At 46.8% G+C, this 15,064-nt stretch overlaps 1 protein-coding gene across 1 annotated transcript in view; it reads left to right on the forward strand.

The window, feature by feature from the left end:
* The window catches only part of LOC144487148 (uncharacterized), a 26,726-nt gene continuing 11,662 nt past the window's right edge, over nucleotides 1-15,064 (forward strand). The window contains exon 1 of the mRNA XM_078205209.1: nucleotides 1-51. The gene's annotated coding sequence lies outside the window, so the exon portion shown is untranslated. The remainder of the gene's footprint in view (nucleotides 52-15,064) is intronic.

Raw genomic sequence — 15,064 nt, forward strand, 5'->3', positions numbered from 1 at the left:
TCGAGGAGGCGGACAGCCGGTTCGGACGCGAATGTGTTGCTGGCCCCGCGGGTAAAAGTTTGAGTCTGGCCAGGGAGAAGGTGATTCAGCGGTAAAACCCAGTTAGAATTCCCGACGGGAGCGGAAAATAATAATAATTAAAAACTCCGGCCTCAGGCAGGCGGGCGGGGCGGTTAATCGCCGGAACGTGAAGAGAGATTGAGAAACGGCTGCCGGCTGCTCGCGCCTGCTCACTTCCGGTCTCGCGAGGGGTCGGGGCCGCGGCCGCGCAGGCGCAGTGCCACTCCCTGTGGGGACAATGGGTTGTGGCACCAATCGAGACCAATGGGTAAGGTTTGGTGGGGATTCCAGAGACATGGTTAAGGAGGAGCAGGACTGGGAGTTGAATGTCCAAGGGTGCTTACTCAGTATTGTGGAACGATGGACAGGATAGGGCAGGAGATGGAGTTGCTTTATGGGTTAACGATGACACCAAGGCTGTATTAAAGTTTATTAGTCACAAGTAAGGCTTACATTAACATAATGTGATGTCCAGTTGGCAATCAGTTTGTCCCTGCAATGATGTTACTGTGAAATTCCCCGAGTCGCCACATTCCGGCTTCTCTTCGGGTACTCCGAGGGAGAATTTAGCACGGCCAATGCACCCTAACCAGCACGTCTTTCAGACTGTGGGAGGAAACCGGAGCACCCGGAGGAAACCCACGTAGACATGGGGAGAACGTGTAGACTCCACACAGACAGCGAGCCAAGCCGGGAGTCGAACCTCGGTCCCTGGCGCTGTGAGGTAGCAGTGTTAACCACCGTGTCGCCACATCAGAAGCAGGAAAGAAGTGAACAGGCATTATTATTTCCCTGGCCCTGCACTCAACCCTGGAACACCGAGATAACAAAGACACCGATGTCAGACTCCTATTTATTGACTACAGCTCAGCCTCCAACACCATTATTCTAACGGACCGCAAGAAACTACAAAGAGTCATGAATGTAGCCCAGTCCCATCCATTGATTCTATCTGCACTTCCCGTTGCGTCGGAAAAGCCGCCGGCAAAATTAAGGACCCCATGCACCCCGGACATCCTCTCTTCCACCTTCTTCCATTGGGGAAAAAGATAGAAAAGTTGAGGTCATGTACCAACCGACTCGAGAACAGTTTTTTCCCTGCTGCCATCAAACATTTGAATGGACCAACCTTGCATTAAAGTTGATCTTTCTCTACACTCTAGCTATGACTGTAACACATTCTGCACTCCTTCTCTATGAACGGTATGCTTCGTCTGTATAGTGTGCAACAACCTATACATTTCACCGTACAAAGAACAAAGAAAATTACAGTACAGGAACAGGCCCTTTGGCCCTCCGAGCCTGCACCGACTATGCTGCCCGACTGATCGTCTAACTCAATAACTTAATCCTGCTTTTTCCCCATAACCTTTGATCCCATTCGTCCCAAGTGCTATATCCAGCCACCTCTTGAATACATTCAATGTTTTGGCATCAACTACTTCCTGTGGTAACGAATTCCACAGGCTCACCATTCTTCGAGTGAAGAAATGTCTCCTCACCTCCGTCCTAAACGGTCTACCCTGAATCTTCAGAGTGTGACCCCTGGTTCTGGACTCCCCCACCATCGGGAATATCCTCTCTGCATCTACCCTGTCTAGTCCTGTTAGAAGTTTCTAAGTCTCTATGAGATCCCCTCTCATTCATCTGAACTCCAGCAAAAACAATCTTAACCTAGTCAATCTTTCCTCATACATCAGTCCCGCCATTCCCTGAATCAGCCTGGTAAACCTTCGCTGCACTCCCTGGAGAGCAAGAACATCCTTCCTCAGAAAAGGAGACCAAAACTGCACACAATACTCTAGGTGTGGCCTCACCAAGGCCCTGTATAATTGCAACAACACATCCCTGCTCCTGTACTCGAAACCTCTCGCAATGAAGGCCAACATACCATTTGCCTTCTTTACCGCCTGCTGCACCTGTGTGCTTACCTTCAGTGACTGGTGCACAAGGACACCCAGGTACCGCTGCACACTCCCCTCTCCCAATTTACAGCCGTTCAGGTAGTAATCTGCCGCCTTGTTTTTACTTCCAAAGTGAATAACCTCTCATTTATCCAAATTATACTGCATCTATCATTGATTTGCCCACTCACCCAATCTGTCCAGATCATTCTGTAGGATCTCTGCATCCTCATCACAGTTCACCCTCCCACCCAACTTGGTATCATCTGCAAACTTTGAGATGTTACATTTTGTTCCCTCATCCAAATTATTAATATATATTGTGAATATCTGGGGTCCCAGCACCAATCCCTGTGGCACCCCACTAGTTACTGCCTGCCAATTTGAAAAGCAACCATTAATTTTTACTCTTTGTTTCCTCTCTGCCAACCAGTTTTCTATCCATCTCAATACACTTCCCCCAATCACATGCGCTTTCATCTTGCACGATATTCTCTTATGCGAGACTTTGTCAAACGCTTTCTGAAAGTCCAAATATACCACATTGATTGGCTCCCCCTTGTCAACTCTACTAGTTACATCTTCAAAGAATTCCAACAGATTTGTCAAGCATGATTTCCCCTTCATAAATCCATGCTGACTCTGTCTGATCCTGCCACGCTTTCTAAATACTCTGCAATAAGGTCCTTGATGATGGATTTGAGAATTTTCCCCACTTCCGATGTTAAGCTTACTGATCTATAATTCCCTGTTTTCTCTCTACCTCCCTTTTTGAATATTGGAGTGACATTCGTTACCCTCCAACCTGCAGGGACTGTTCCAGAATCTATAGAATCCTGGAAGATGACCACCAATACATCCACTATTTCTGGAGCCACTTTCTTAAGTACTCTGGGATATAGATTATCAGGCCCTGGGAAATTATCCGCCTTCAATCCCATCAATGTTTCCAGCACCATTTCTCTACTAATATTGATCTCCCTCAGCTCTTCTTCCCTCTCACTAAATCTTGCATTCTCCAACATTTCTGGCATCTGATTTGTGTCCTCTTTTATGAAGACAGAACCAAAGTATATTCAGTTGCTTGGCCATTTCTTTGTCCCCTATTATACATTCCCCCATTTCTGTCTGTAGGGGACCTACATTCGTCTTCACCAACCTCTTTCTCTTCACATATCTATAGAAACCCTCAGTGTCAGTCTTTATGTTCCCTGCAAGCTTACTTTTGCACTGTATTTCCCCCTTAATTGGGGCGGCACGGTAGCACAGTGGTTAGCACTGCTGCTTCACAGCTTCAGGGTCCCGGGTTCGATTCCCGGCTCGGGTCACTGTCTGTGTGGAGTTTGCACATTCTCCTCGTGTCTGCGTGGGTTTCCTCCGGGTGCTCCGGTTTCCTCCCACAGTCCAAAGATGTGCGGGTTAGGTTGATTGGCCAGGTTAAAAAATTGCCCCTTAGAGTCCTGGGATGTGTAGGTTAGAGGGATTAGCGGGTAAAATATGTGGGGGTAGGGCCTGGGTGGGATTGTAGTCGGTGCAGACTCGATGGGCCGAATGGCCTCCTTCTGCACTGTAGGGTTTCTATGATTCTATGATTAATCAATCACTTGGTCCTTCTTTGTTTGAATTCTAAACTGCTCCCAAATTTCAGACCTATTATTTTTCTTGGCCAATCTATATGCTTCTTCCTTAGATCGGATACTCTCTCTAATTTCCTTTGTAAGCCATGGATTGGCCCTCTTACCCATTTTGCTTTTGTGCCAGACAGGAATAAAGAGTTGCTGCAGTTCCCCCATTTGTTCCTTGAATGTTTGCCATTGCCTATCCACTGTCATCCCTTTAAGTAATTCTCCCCAATCTATCAAGGCCAACTCACACCTTATATCCTCATAGTTTCCTTTATTAAGATTAAGCACCCTAGTCTCCGAATCAACTATTTCACTCCCCACCTTGATAAAAAAATTCCTGATGTTATGGTCGCTCATCCCCAAGGGGTCTCGTACAGCTAGATTGGGAATGATTGGGGCGGCACGGTAGCACAGTGGTTAGCACTGCTGCTTCACAGCTCCAGAGACCTGGGTTCGATTCCCGGCTTGGGTCACTGTCTGTGTGGAGTTTGCAAATTCTCCTCGTGTCTGCGTGGGTTTCCTCCGGGTGCTCCGGTTTCCTCCCACAGTCCAAAGATGTGTGGGTTAGGTGGATTGGCCATGCTAAAATTGCCCCTTAGTGTCCTGAGATGCGTAGGTTAGAGGGATTAGCGGGTAAATATGTAGGGATATGGGGGTAGGGCCTGGGTGGGATTGTGGTCGGTGCAGACTCGATGGGTGGCCTCCCAGTCCAGGTGGCCTCTTTCTGCACTATAGGGTTTCTATGATTCCCTTCTCATTACACAGTACCCAGTCTAAGATGGCCGGCTCTCTAGTTGGTTCCTCCACATATTGGTCAAGAAAACCATCCCATACGCACTCCAGGAATTCTTTCTCTACGGCATTGTTGCTAATTTGATTTGCCCAATCTATGTGCAGATTAAAATCACCCATGATCACCGATATTCCCTTACCACATGCATCTCTAATTTCGTGTTTAATGCCGTTCCCAACATGACCACTGCAGTTTGGGGGTCTACATATGACATCCACGAATGTTTTTTGCCCCTTGGTATTTCTCAACTCTACCCATACAGACTTCATGTTGTCAGAGCTAATATCCTTTCTCACTATTGTGTTAATTTCCTCTTTAACCAGCAGTGCCACTCCACCACCTTTCCCTTTATGGCTGTCCTTCTTAAATATTGAATACCCTGGGACATTCAATTCCCACCCCTGGTCATCCTGCAGCCATGTCTCTGTAATCCCAATTATATCATACCCGTTTAGATCTATGTTGAATCAATATGGTGGGAATAAAAAAAAGAGGATGTGTTGGTGCAGACTCGATGGGCCGAAGGGCCTCTTCTGCGCTGTATGGTTCTATGAAAAAACATCTTGGTCGGAGCAATTTACAGGCCCCCAAGCAATACTTCCAAAGTGGGGCATAGTATAAACCAATATAAACTAATGTGGGCTTATGAGAAGGGCATAAGATAATCGTGGGTCATTTTAACATGGATATAGATGGGATCAATCAAATTGGCAAAGGTAGCCTCGAGGGAGATTTCATAGAGTATATGAGGGATTGTTTCTTAGAGCAATATGTTATGGAACCAACCAGGGAACAGGCTATTTTAGATTTAGTAACGAAGAAGTGTTGATAAATAGTCTTGTTGTTAAAGATCCTCTTGGATCTGCTAGAATTTCGGATTCCGATTGAGTGAGAGAAGCCAGAGTGCCATACTAGAGTTTTAGCGTTGGGCAGAGGTAATTATACAGGTCTGAGGAAAGAGTTGGCCCAAGTAAATTGGACACAAATACTTGAGGGCAGGACCGTTAAGGAACAATGGCGGATGTTGACGGAGATATTGAATATCTCTCGATTAAAGTATATTCCTGAGAGGAAGAGGAATTATTAAAGGAAGGAAAACGTTCCATGGCAAGACAAGGAAGTCAAAGAGGACATAGAATCTACGGCATGGAGACAGGCCCTTCGGCCCAAACTGGTCCATGCTGACCAAAATGCCCATCTAAGCTAACCCCATTTGCCTGCTTTTGGCCCATATCCCTCAAAACCTTTCCTATCCATGTATCTGTCCAAATGCCTTTTAAATGTTGTCAATGTCCCTGCCTCAACCACTTCCTCTGACAACTCATTCCACACACGTACCACCCTCTGTGTAAAAAGAAAAGGTTGCTCCTCAGGTTCCCATTAATTAATTCTTTCCCCTCTTAACTTAAACCAATGCCCTCTAGTTCTCGATTCCCCAACCCTGGGAAAAAGACTGAGTGCATTCACCCTATCATATTCACCCTACATAGAGGCAAAAACTAGGGAAACTACTGCAAAGCTAGTGGCAAGCTGGAGGATTGGGAGAACTTTAAGGTTCAGTTAAAGGCTGTTAAAAATAGAATCAAAGGAGCTAAGGTGAACTACGACAGGAAGCTAGCAGAAAACATAAACACAGAAACCAAAAGCTTCTACAAGTATATAAGGAGGAAGAGAATAGCGAAACTAAATGTTGGCCCTTTAGAGGACGATACTGGTGAGGTATTATTGGGGAACACAGAGATGGCGGAGGCACTAAACCAATATTCTGCCTCTGTCTTCATGGTGGAGAAAAATGAAGATTTTTCAAAAACTGTCTTTAATGCAGGGCAGCTTGGTGCAATAAATATCACTAAGGAGAAGGTATTGAATAAACTAATGGGATTAAAGGCAGATAAGTCCCTGGGGCCTGATGGTCTGCACTCGAGGGTATTAAAGGAGGTGGCCGCAGAGATAGTGGATGCATTGGTTGTGATATTTCAAAATTCCCTGGATTCCGGTGAGGTCCCGATGGATTGGAAACACGCTAATGTGACGCCCTTATTCAAAAAGGGACAGAGGCAAAAAGTAGGAAATTATAGGCCAGTTAGCTTGACCTCTGTGCTGGGGAAGTTGCTGGAATCAATCATTAAGGAGGAGATGGCTGAGCATTTGGAAGGACAAAGCTCATTGTCAGTATGGTTTTACGAAGGGTGAGTTGTGCTTGAAAAACTTGCATGAGTTCTTTGATCTGCAAGAAGGGGACAGAGTGTAACACAGCAAAATTTGTGGATGAGACTAAAATAATGGGGAAGCAGGCAGTGAAGAGGATATAAAGACTCTACAGGTGGATATAGGTAGGCTAAGAGAATGGGCCAAAATTTGGCAGATGGAGCTTAATGTGGATAAGTGTGAGGTTGTCCATTTTGGCAGAAAAAATAGAAAGGCAGATTATTACCTAAATGGGAAGCAGATTCAAAATGTGTCCGGGCAGAGGGATCTGGGTGTCTTTGTTCATGAATCGTGGAAAGTTGGTATGCAGGTGCAGCAGGTAATAAAAAAGGCAAATAGAGTGTTGCCATTTATTGCAAAGGGACTGGAGTATAAAAGTAGAGGAGTGTTGCTGCAATTGTATAGGGTGTTGGTGAGACCACGGCTGGAGTCATGTCCAGGTTTGGTCTCCTTATTTGAGCAAGGACGTGGTGGCATTGGAGGCAGTTCAGAGGAGGTTCACCAGATTGATTCCGGGAATGAAGGGGTTGATGTATGAGGAGAGATTAAATAGTTTGGGCATGTCCTCACTGGAGTTGACAAGGGTGAGGGGGGATCTGATCGAGGTATATAAAATTTTAACCAAATGTTTCTTCTTATGGGGCAATCTCGAACAAGAGGTCACAGAGTATAGGTTGAGAGGCGGTAGATTTAAAACTGAGATGAGGAGGAACTACTTCTTGCAGAGGGTGGTGAATTTGTGGAACTCGCTGCCCCATTGCGTGGTGGAGTCTGAATCATTGAATGATTTCAAGAAGGGAATAGATATATTTCCAATAAAAAAAAGGGAAAGAGGGAGATGGGGAGCAGGTGAGGAGGTGGATTTGAGACCAGATCTGATTGAATGGCGGAGCAGGCTCGAAGGGCTGAATTTGCTTACTTCTGCTCCTAATTCCTATGTTCCTATGGCAACTCCCATCCCTGGGTCAGCGCATCCCACTCCCAATAGGGACTCCTCCCATCCCTGGGTCAGTGTGTCCTACTCCCAATGGGGACCCCTCCCATCCCTGCGTCAGTGTGTCCCACTCCCAGTGGGGACCCCTCCCATTCCTCCATCAGTGTGTCCACTCCCAGTGGAGACCATTCCCATCCTTGGGTTAGTGTGTCCCACTCCCAATGGGGACCACTCACATCCCATTGTCAGTGTGTCCTACTCCCAGTGGGGACCCCTCCCATCCCTCCATCAGTGTGTCCCACTCCCAATGGAGACTGTTCCCATCCCTGGGTCAGTGTGTCTCACTCCCAGTGGGGACCCCTCCCATCCCTCCATCAGTGTGTCCCACTCCCAATGGAGACTGTTCCCATCCCTGGGTCAGTGTGTCTCACTCCCAGTGGGGACCCCTCTCATCCCTCCGTCAGTGTGTCCCACTCCCAATGGGGACCATTCCCATCCCTGTGTTAGTGTGTCCCACTCCCAATGGGGACCATTGCCATCCCTCCGTCAGTGTGTCCCACTCCCAATGGGGACCACTCCCATCCCTGCGTCAGTGTATCCACTCCCAGTGGGGAGTACCCCCAATGGAGACTACCCCTAATGGAGATCACTCCCATTTGAGAACTCCCCCAATGGAGACCATCCCCAATGGAGACCACTTCCAATGGAGACCAGTCCCATCCCTGCGTCACTGTGTCCCACTTCCAATGAAGGCAACTCCCATCTCTGGGTCAGAGTGTCCCACACCCAATAGGGACCTTTCCAAGTTGGAACCCAATGGAGACCACTCCCATCCGTGCGTCAGTTTCTTCCAGTCCCAATGGTGACCACCCCCTATGGGGGCCAGGTGGAGACCACTCCCAATGGAGATCACTCTCATCCCTGGCTCAGTGTGTCCCACTCCCAGTGGAGACCACTCTCATCCCTGGCTCAGTGTGTCCCACTCCCAGTGGAGACCACCGCCAATGGGGACCCAATGAAGACCACTCCCATCCCTGGGTCAGTGTGTCCCACTCCTAATATGGACCCCTCCCAATGGGGACTACCCCCATGGAGACCACTTCTAATGGAGACCACTCCTAATGGAGACTACTTCCATCCCTGGGTCAATGTGTCCCACCCCCAATGGGGACCACCCCCAACGGGGACCATTCCCAATGGGGACCACCCCCAACGGGAACTGCTCCCATCCCTGGGTCACTATGCCCTGACTTCAAGCTCCATTTCAGAAATTATAAGCACAAAATCCAAAATTGGTGCAGTATAGTGAGAGTGCTGCACTGCCATAGGTGCTGTCTTTTGGGTGGGATGTTAAACCTTCTTGGGTGGGCATGGTCGATAGAGGTGAGGAAAATTTGTTTCTATCAGAGGGTTGTGTGATTTTGGAACTCTCTGCCTCAGAAGGTGGTGGAGGCTGGGTCACTGAATATTTTTATGGCAGAGGTAGATAGATTCTTGTTAGGTGAGGAAATCAGAGGTTATCGTGGGTAGGCGGGAATGTTGAACTCGAAACAGAAATAGATTAGCCTGATCTTGTTGAATGGTGGAGCAGGCCCGAGGGGCAGAATGGCCTGCTGCTACTCCTATTTTGTATGTTTGTTTGATCACGTTGCGCTCTTTGGAAGAAGAGCAGAGGGTGTATTTTTCCTGGTGTTCTGGCCAATATTTATCCCACAATCCACGTCGGATCACAAAAACTGACTATCGGGTAATAATCACATTGTGGGAGCTTGCTTTCCCCAATTGCCTACATTACAACAATGATTACACCTCAAAAGTGCTTGATCAACTGGACAATATTTGGCAACATGAGGCAACATTTTTTAATGACACAGTGTATTATCCAGAGGGCGGCGAAAGCAGATTCAGTATGTAGCAACTTTCAAAAGCAAATAAGAACATTATCTGAAGGGAAATTATTACAGAGCAATGGGGAGAGAGCAGCTGAACAAGAGCACAATGAGATTGCTCTGAAAAGCCAATGTAGACACGATGGAGTGTACAAGAAAGAACAAGGAAAAGTACAGCACAGGAACAGGCCCTTTGACCCTCCAAACCTGTGCCGATCATGATGCCCTAAATTAAGTAAAAAAAACCTTCTGCCCTTACTCGGCTGATGAAAGCAAGCATGCCATATGCCTTCTTAATAACCTTGGCCACCAGCGTTGCCACTTTTAGGGAACTATGGACCTGTATGCCCAGATCCCTCTGTATGTTAATGTTGCTCAGAGTTCTGTCACATCATATTATTCACACCTAAATTTGATCGTCTAAAATGCATCACCTCGCATTTGTCTGGATTAAACTCCATCTGCCATTTCTGTGCCCAAGTCTCTGATCTATCTATATTCTGTTGTATTCTCTGACAATCCCCCGCATTATCAGCAACTCCACCAATCTTCGTGTCATCCGCAAATTTACTAATCAGGCCACCCACATTTTCTTCCAGATTATTTCTTTTGCTACCCTCTTGCTCCTAATATATGCATATAAAAGCCTTGGGATTTTCCTTGACCTGTTTGCTAAAGACATTTCATGGCCCCTTTTAGCCCTCCTAATTCTACGTTTAAGTTCCTTCCTACTTTCACTAAGCTTACAATTTCACTCGTCACCTATTGTTCCCGAATCCTGCCATTTCTATCCTTCATTTTTGCGGAGACATGCCTGTCCTGCACGTCAATCAACTGGCCTTTAAAAGCCCCCCGCATGCCAGACATGGATTTGCCCTCAAATAGCCGCTCCCAATCCACATTCCCCAGTTCCTGTCTAATTTGCATGTATTTAGCCCTTGCCCAATTAATCACCCTCACTCGAGGGCCACTCTTGTCCTTATCCAAGACTACCCGAAATCTTATGGAGTTACGGTCGCTAAGTCCAAAGTGCTCCCCTATTGAAACATCGATCACCTGGCCTGGCTCATTCCCCAATATCAAGTCTAGTATGGCCCCCTTCCTGGTTGGATTGTCAACATACTGTATCAAAAAACCCTCCGAGACACAACTAACAAGTTGCCCTCCATCCGAGCCCCTGTCTGTAAGGGAGTCCCAGTCAATGTGGGGGAAAGTTAAAGTTGCCCACCACAACGACCCTGCTTTTTTCACACCTTTCTAGTATCTGACTACACAACTGCTCCTCTGTCTCCTACGGGCTGATGGGAGGTCTACAGTACATTCCCAACATTGTGATTTCACCCTTCCTATTTCTGAGCTCCACCCATAATGCCTCACTAGAAGATCCCTCCAATGTGTCCTCCCTCAACACAGCTGTGATGTGCTGCCTGATCAGCAATGCGACTCCCCCGTGCCCCCTCCCCCCCACAACGCTCCTTCTGTTTCCCCCTCTGTCCCATCTAAAACAATGATATCCCGGAATGTTAAGCTGCCAGTCCTGTCCCTCCTTTAACCAGGTCCCCGTAATTGCAATAACATCATAATTCCATGCAGTAATCCAGGCTCTCTGTTCATCTGTCTTACCTGTTATACTTCTTGCATTGAAGCAAATGCACTCCAAACCTCCAGTCTCGCTGAGCCCCTCTGCCTGCTCTTACTCTGCGATACGTTTATCTCAGTCTCACTTTTTTCCCCAGTCCCTACACTTACTGGCTTGCTGTTCCGGTTCCCACCCCTCTGCCGCACCAGTTTAAATCCTCCCGAACAGCACCAACAAACTTCCCACCCAGGATATTGGTGCCCCTCCAGTTCAGGTGGAACCCGTCCTTCTTGTACAGATCCCACCTTCCCCAGAAGAGATCCCAATGATTCATGTATCTAAAGCCCTCCCTCCTACACCAGCTCTTTAACCATGTGTTCAATTGTACTGTCTCTCTGTTCCAAGCCTCACTGGTAGCATGTAGCGTGAACCCTTTATTGTATATATGTACCTGGTTCTTGTAGTTAATCAATACATACAGTTAACCTACTTAAGATGATGAAGGCTTTATTAAGACCTACCGAGCAGTATCCAACACCCGACAGAAGAGGGGTCAATAACCAGGAGGCATAGCTTTAATGTAAGGGGTGGGAGATTTATAGGGGATTTGAGGAAAAACCTTTTCACTCAGATGGTGGTGGGAAACTGGAACTCACTGCCTGAAAGGGTGGTAGAGGTGGGAACCCTCACAATATTTAAGAAGCATTTAGATCGGCACTTGAAATGCCATAGCACACATGGTTACGGACCAAGTGCTGGAAAATGTGTTGAGACCATAAGACGTGGGAGCAGTAGTAGACCATTCAGCCCACCGAATATGCGCCCCCATTCAATGAGATCATGGCTGCTCTGATATAAAGCTCAACTCCACTTTCCCACCTTGTCCCAAGAACAAAGAAAAGTACAGCACAGGAACAGGCCCTTTGGCCCTCCAAGTTGTGCCAATCATGTCATAACTAAACTAAAACAAACCTGCCCTTACTCAGTCCGTATCCCTCTATTCCCTTCCTATTCATGTACCCATCCAAATGCCTCTTAAATATTGCTAATGTGCCTGCTTCCACCACCTCCTCTGGCAGCGCGTTCCAGACACCCACCACTCACTGCGTGAAAAACTTCCCCCCCCCGCATCTCCCTTAAACTTTCCCCCTCTCACCTTGAACATGTGCCTCCTTGTAATTGACACTTCCACCCTTGGAGAAATCCTCTGACTATCCACCCTGTCTATGCCTCTCATCATTTTGTAGACTTCGATCAGGCCACCCCTCAGCCTCCATCTTTCTAGTGAAAACATTCCAAGTTTATTCAACCTCTCCTCATGGCCAACACCTTCGAGACCAGGTAACATCCTGGTGAACCTTTGCACTCTCTCCAAAGATTCCATGTCTTTCTGGTAGTGTGGCAACGTGAACTGCACGCGATCCACCATAACTCTTGATTCCCTTACTGATTAAAAATCTGTCTATCTCAGCCTTGGCTAGGTGCTGGATGGCCAATGCAGACATGATGGGCTGAAGGGCCTCTTTCTGTGCTGTAAAACTCTATAATTCTACAATAACAAGATTCTGTAGTAGTTTCTCCACATCTACCCTATCACTGATCTGATCGCCTCTCACTGTCCTGTTTTCCAGGGAAGAGCTTGCTAAATCGTTCCTGAGAGTTGGATCCTCTCAGTCCCACTAGCACTCTTGTTAATCTTTTCTGTAATTTTCCTGCTCCTTTTTATAAGAAAGGGACCAGAAATGTACACACAACTGCCAAGCATAGTTGAATCAGAGTTCCGTGGTAAGTTCCACATTATCTCCTTGCTTTGGTATTGAGGTGGTCAGCCTTGGCTCAGTGTGGTCCTCTCATCTCTGAGACAGAGGGTTGTGAGTTCCAGTCCTACTGCAGGGATCTGAGTTATTACATAACCCGAACTTACCTTAATGTTGAGCTTGGAAGTCTGGAACCTCAACTCCTGACAGACCTTGGAATTTCGGCACGTGAGCAGACCTGGGAGTGGGCTTCCCGCACTCAGTTCAGCATAAGTTGTCCCGGCCCACGACAGGCCCAAACTGACTACACATAAAGAGAAAGAATATAAATAGCATGAGAATCCGGGTGCGGATTGCCAGAACCAAACAGTGTCCCAGACAGGGGGGAGAGCACAGAGAGAGGTCCCACAAGGAAGTCCCAAGTAAGAGACCTCAGACAGGGGCAGTTAAGTTCAGTTAAAAGAGAAACACGGTGTGGCCGAAGGTCTGAAATTCTGCCTGTAGTTTGGTGTTTGAGAGTATACTCGGGGATTCCAGGGGAACGGGATCTTGGAAGGTGAGACTGAAACCCAATAAGATGGGCTACCATTGATGCTGCCTGAGGGTTCAAGAGAAGCCCTGAAGATCCAAGAAGACAGCCAAATGTTGGTGACTGTGCTGTGGGCCGTTGGGACAAAGGTACCACTTTTGAATAGTTATGTTCTGCTCAGCATGGCCGAAGAACTGAAATCATGCTGTTGAGTAGCTGTTTGAGTGTACTTGGGAATCCAGGGGCACGTGATCTCAGGAGACGAGATTAAAATCCTGCGAGGTGGGGCGTCATTGAAGCCGTCTGAGTTGGAGCGAGTTTTTGAGATAATTCCAAGGTAAGATCTTCTAAGATGAAAATTGGAAACTTTTGTGAGTGAGAGAGTTACAGTGAGATTGGTTGACTCACAGTGTTACTGATGTCTGGGTGTGATGTTGAGAAATCGTGGACTCTGTTTTGGTCACGCCTGTCATTATGCAATACTCCATAACCCTTGATTCCCTTACTGGTTAAAAATCTGTCTATCTCCGCCTTGGCTAGGTGCTGGATGGCCGTTGCAGATATGATGGGCTGGAGGGCCTCTTTCTGTGCTGTAAAACTCTATGATTCTACAATAACAAGAAGATTGTGTCGTTGGCATGTCTGACCACAATTTGCCTGTTAATTTAAATATACCTCTTGAAACCTGAATGCTAACGTTTAGGATACATGTTGTAAATAGTTTTATCTTTCTGATCTTGCATAGTAAAGTTAATTTCTCTTTCTTCAAACTCTGTGGAATTTTGTGACTTTATTCAGTGAACAAGTGTCTCAAATCTCAAGCTTTGTCTATGTTAAATAAAATGTCATTGGTCACTAACCGGATCTCGCCAACACTTGGAGCTCTGGCCGATGATCATAACAAATTAGATGATTCAAACTGATGTTGCCAGTGCAGTACTGAGGGAGTGCTGCAGTACTGTCCTTTGGGATGAGATGTTTTCCCTCTCAGGTGGATGTAAGAGATCCCATGGCACTGTTTTGAAGAAGGTGTACAAGATTATGAGAGGTGTGGACAGGGTGGATCGGAAGCAGCTGTTACCCTTAGTTGAAGGGTCAGTAATGAGGGGGCATAATTTTAAGGTGATTTAGAGGGGATTTGAGGAAAAGATTTTTCACCCAGAGGGTGGTGGGAGTCTGGAATGCGCTATCTGGGAGGGTAGTAGAGGCGGGAAACCTCACAACCTTTAAAAAGTATGTGGATGAGCACTTGAAATGTCAGAACATTCAAGGCCATGGGCCAAGTGCTGGAAAGTGGGATTAGTGTAGATTTAGTGTAGTTTTGTTGGTACAGGCTCAATGGGCTGAAGGACCTCTTCTGTACTGTATGACTCGATGACTCTAAGAACCAGGAGGGTTCCCCTGGACAATATTTATCTCCTAACTGTTGCGAAGTTGGGTTGAGTAATTGTAGATTGGGAAGTAGGAAGTTAAAGTTTTGGTGTTTGGAAAACCGTAAAATGCTATGGGGGGGGGAGGGGGGAGGAGAGAGGGGGGGGGGGGGGGAAGCATTGCATAGTCCCGGTAAAAGGTGGTGCTTTTTCCGTGCTTAGAGATTAAAAGTGCAAGTACACAGAGAGCCCAAACTGAAACATTTGTATTGAAAGGCCGAGCAGCAGTTTTTCCAAAACAACAGGCTTTTGAATTTAGCCAATTTGAATCAAGCACTTAGATACCAAGAACCTATTAAATTTAAGTCTGATGGTTTTGACAATCTAGGACCAATCCTATTGTGGAAAATACTGAT

The sequence above is a fragment of the Mustelus asterias genome, unplaced genomic scaffold (assembly GCF_964213995.1).
Source record: "Mustelus asterias unplaced genomic scaffold, sMusAst1.hap1.1 HAP1_SCAFFOLD_619, whole genome shotgun sequence".
NCBI classification, from domain to species: Eukaryota; Metazoa; Chordata; class Chondrichthyes; order Carcharhiniformes; family Triakidae; genus Mustelus; species Mustelus asterias.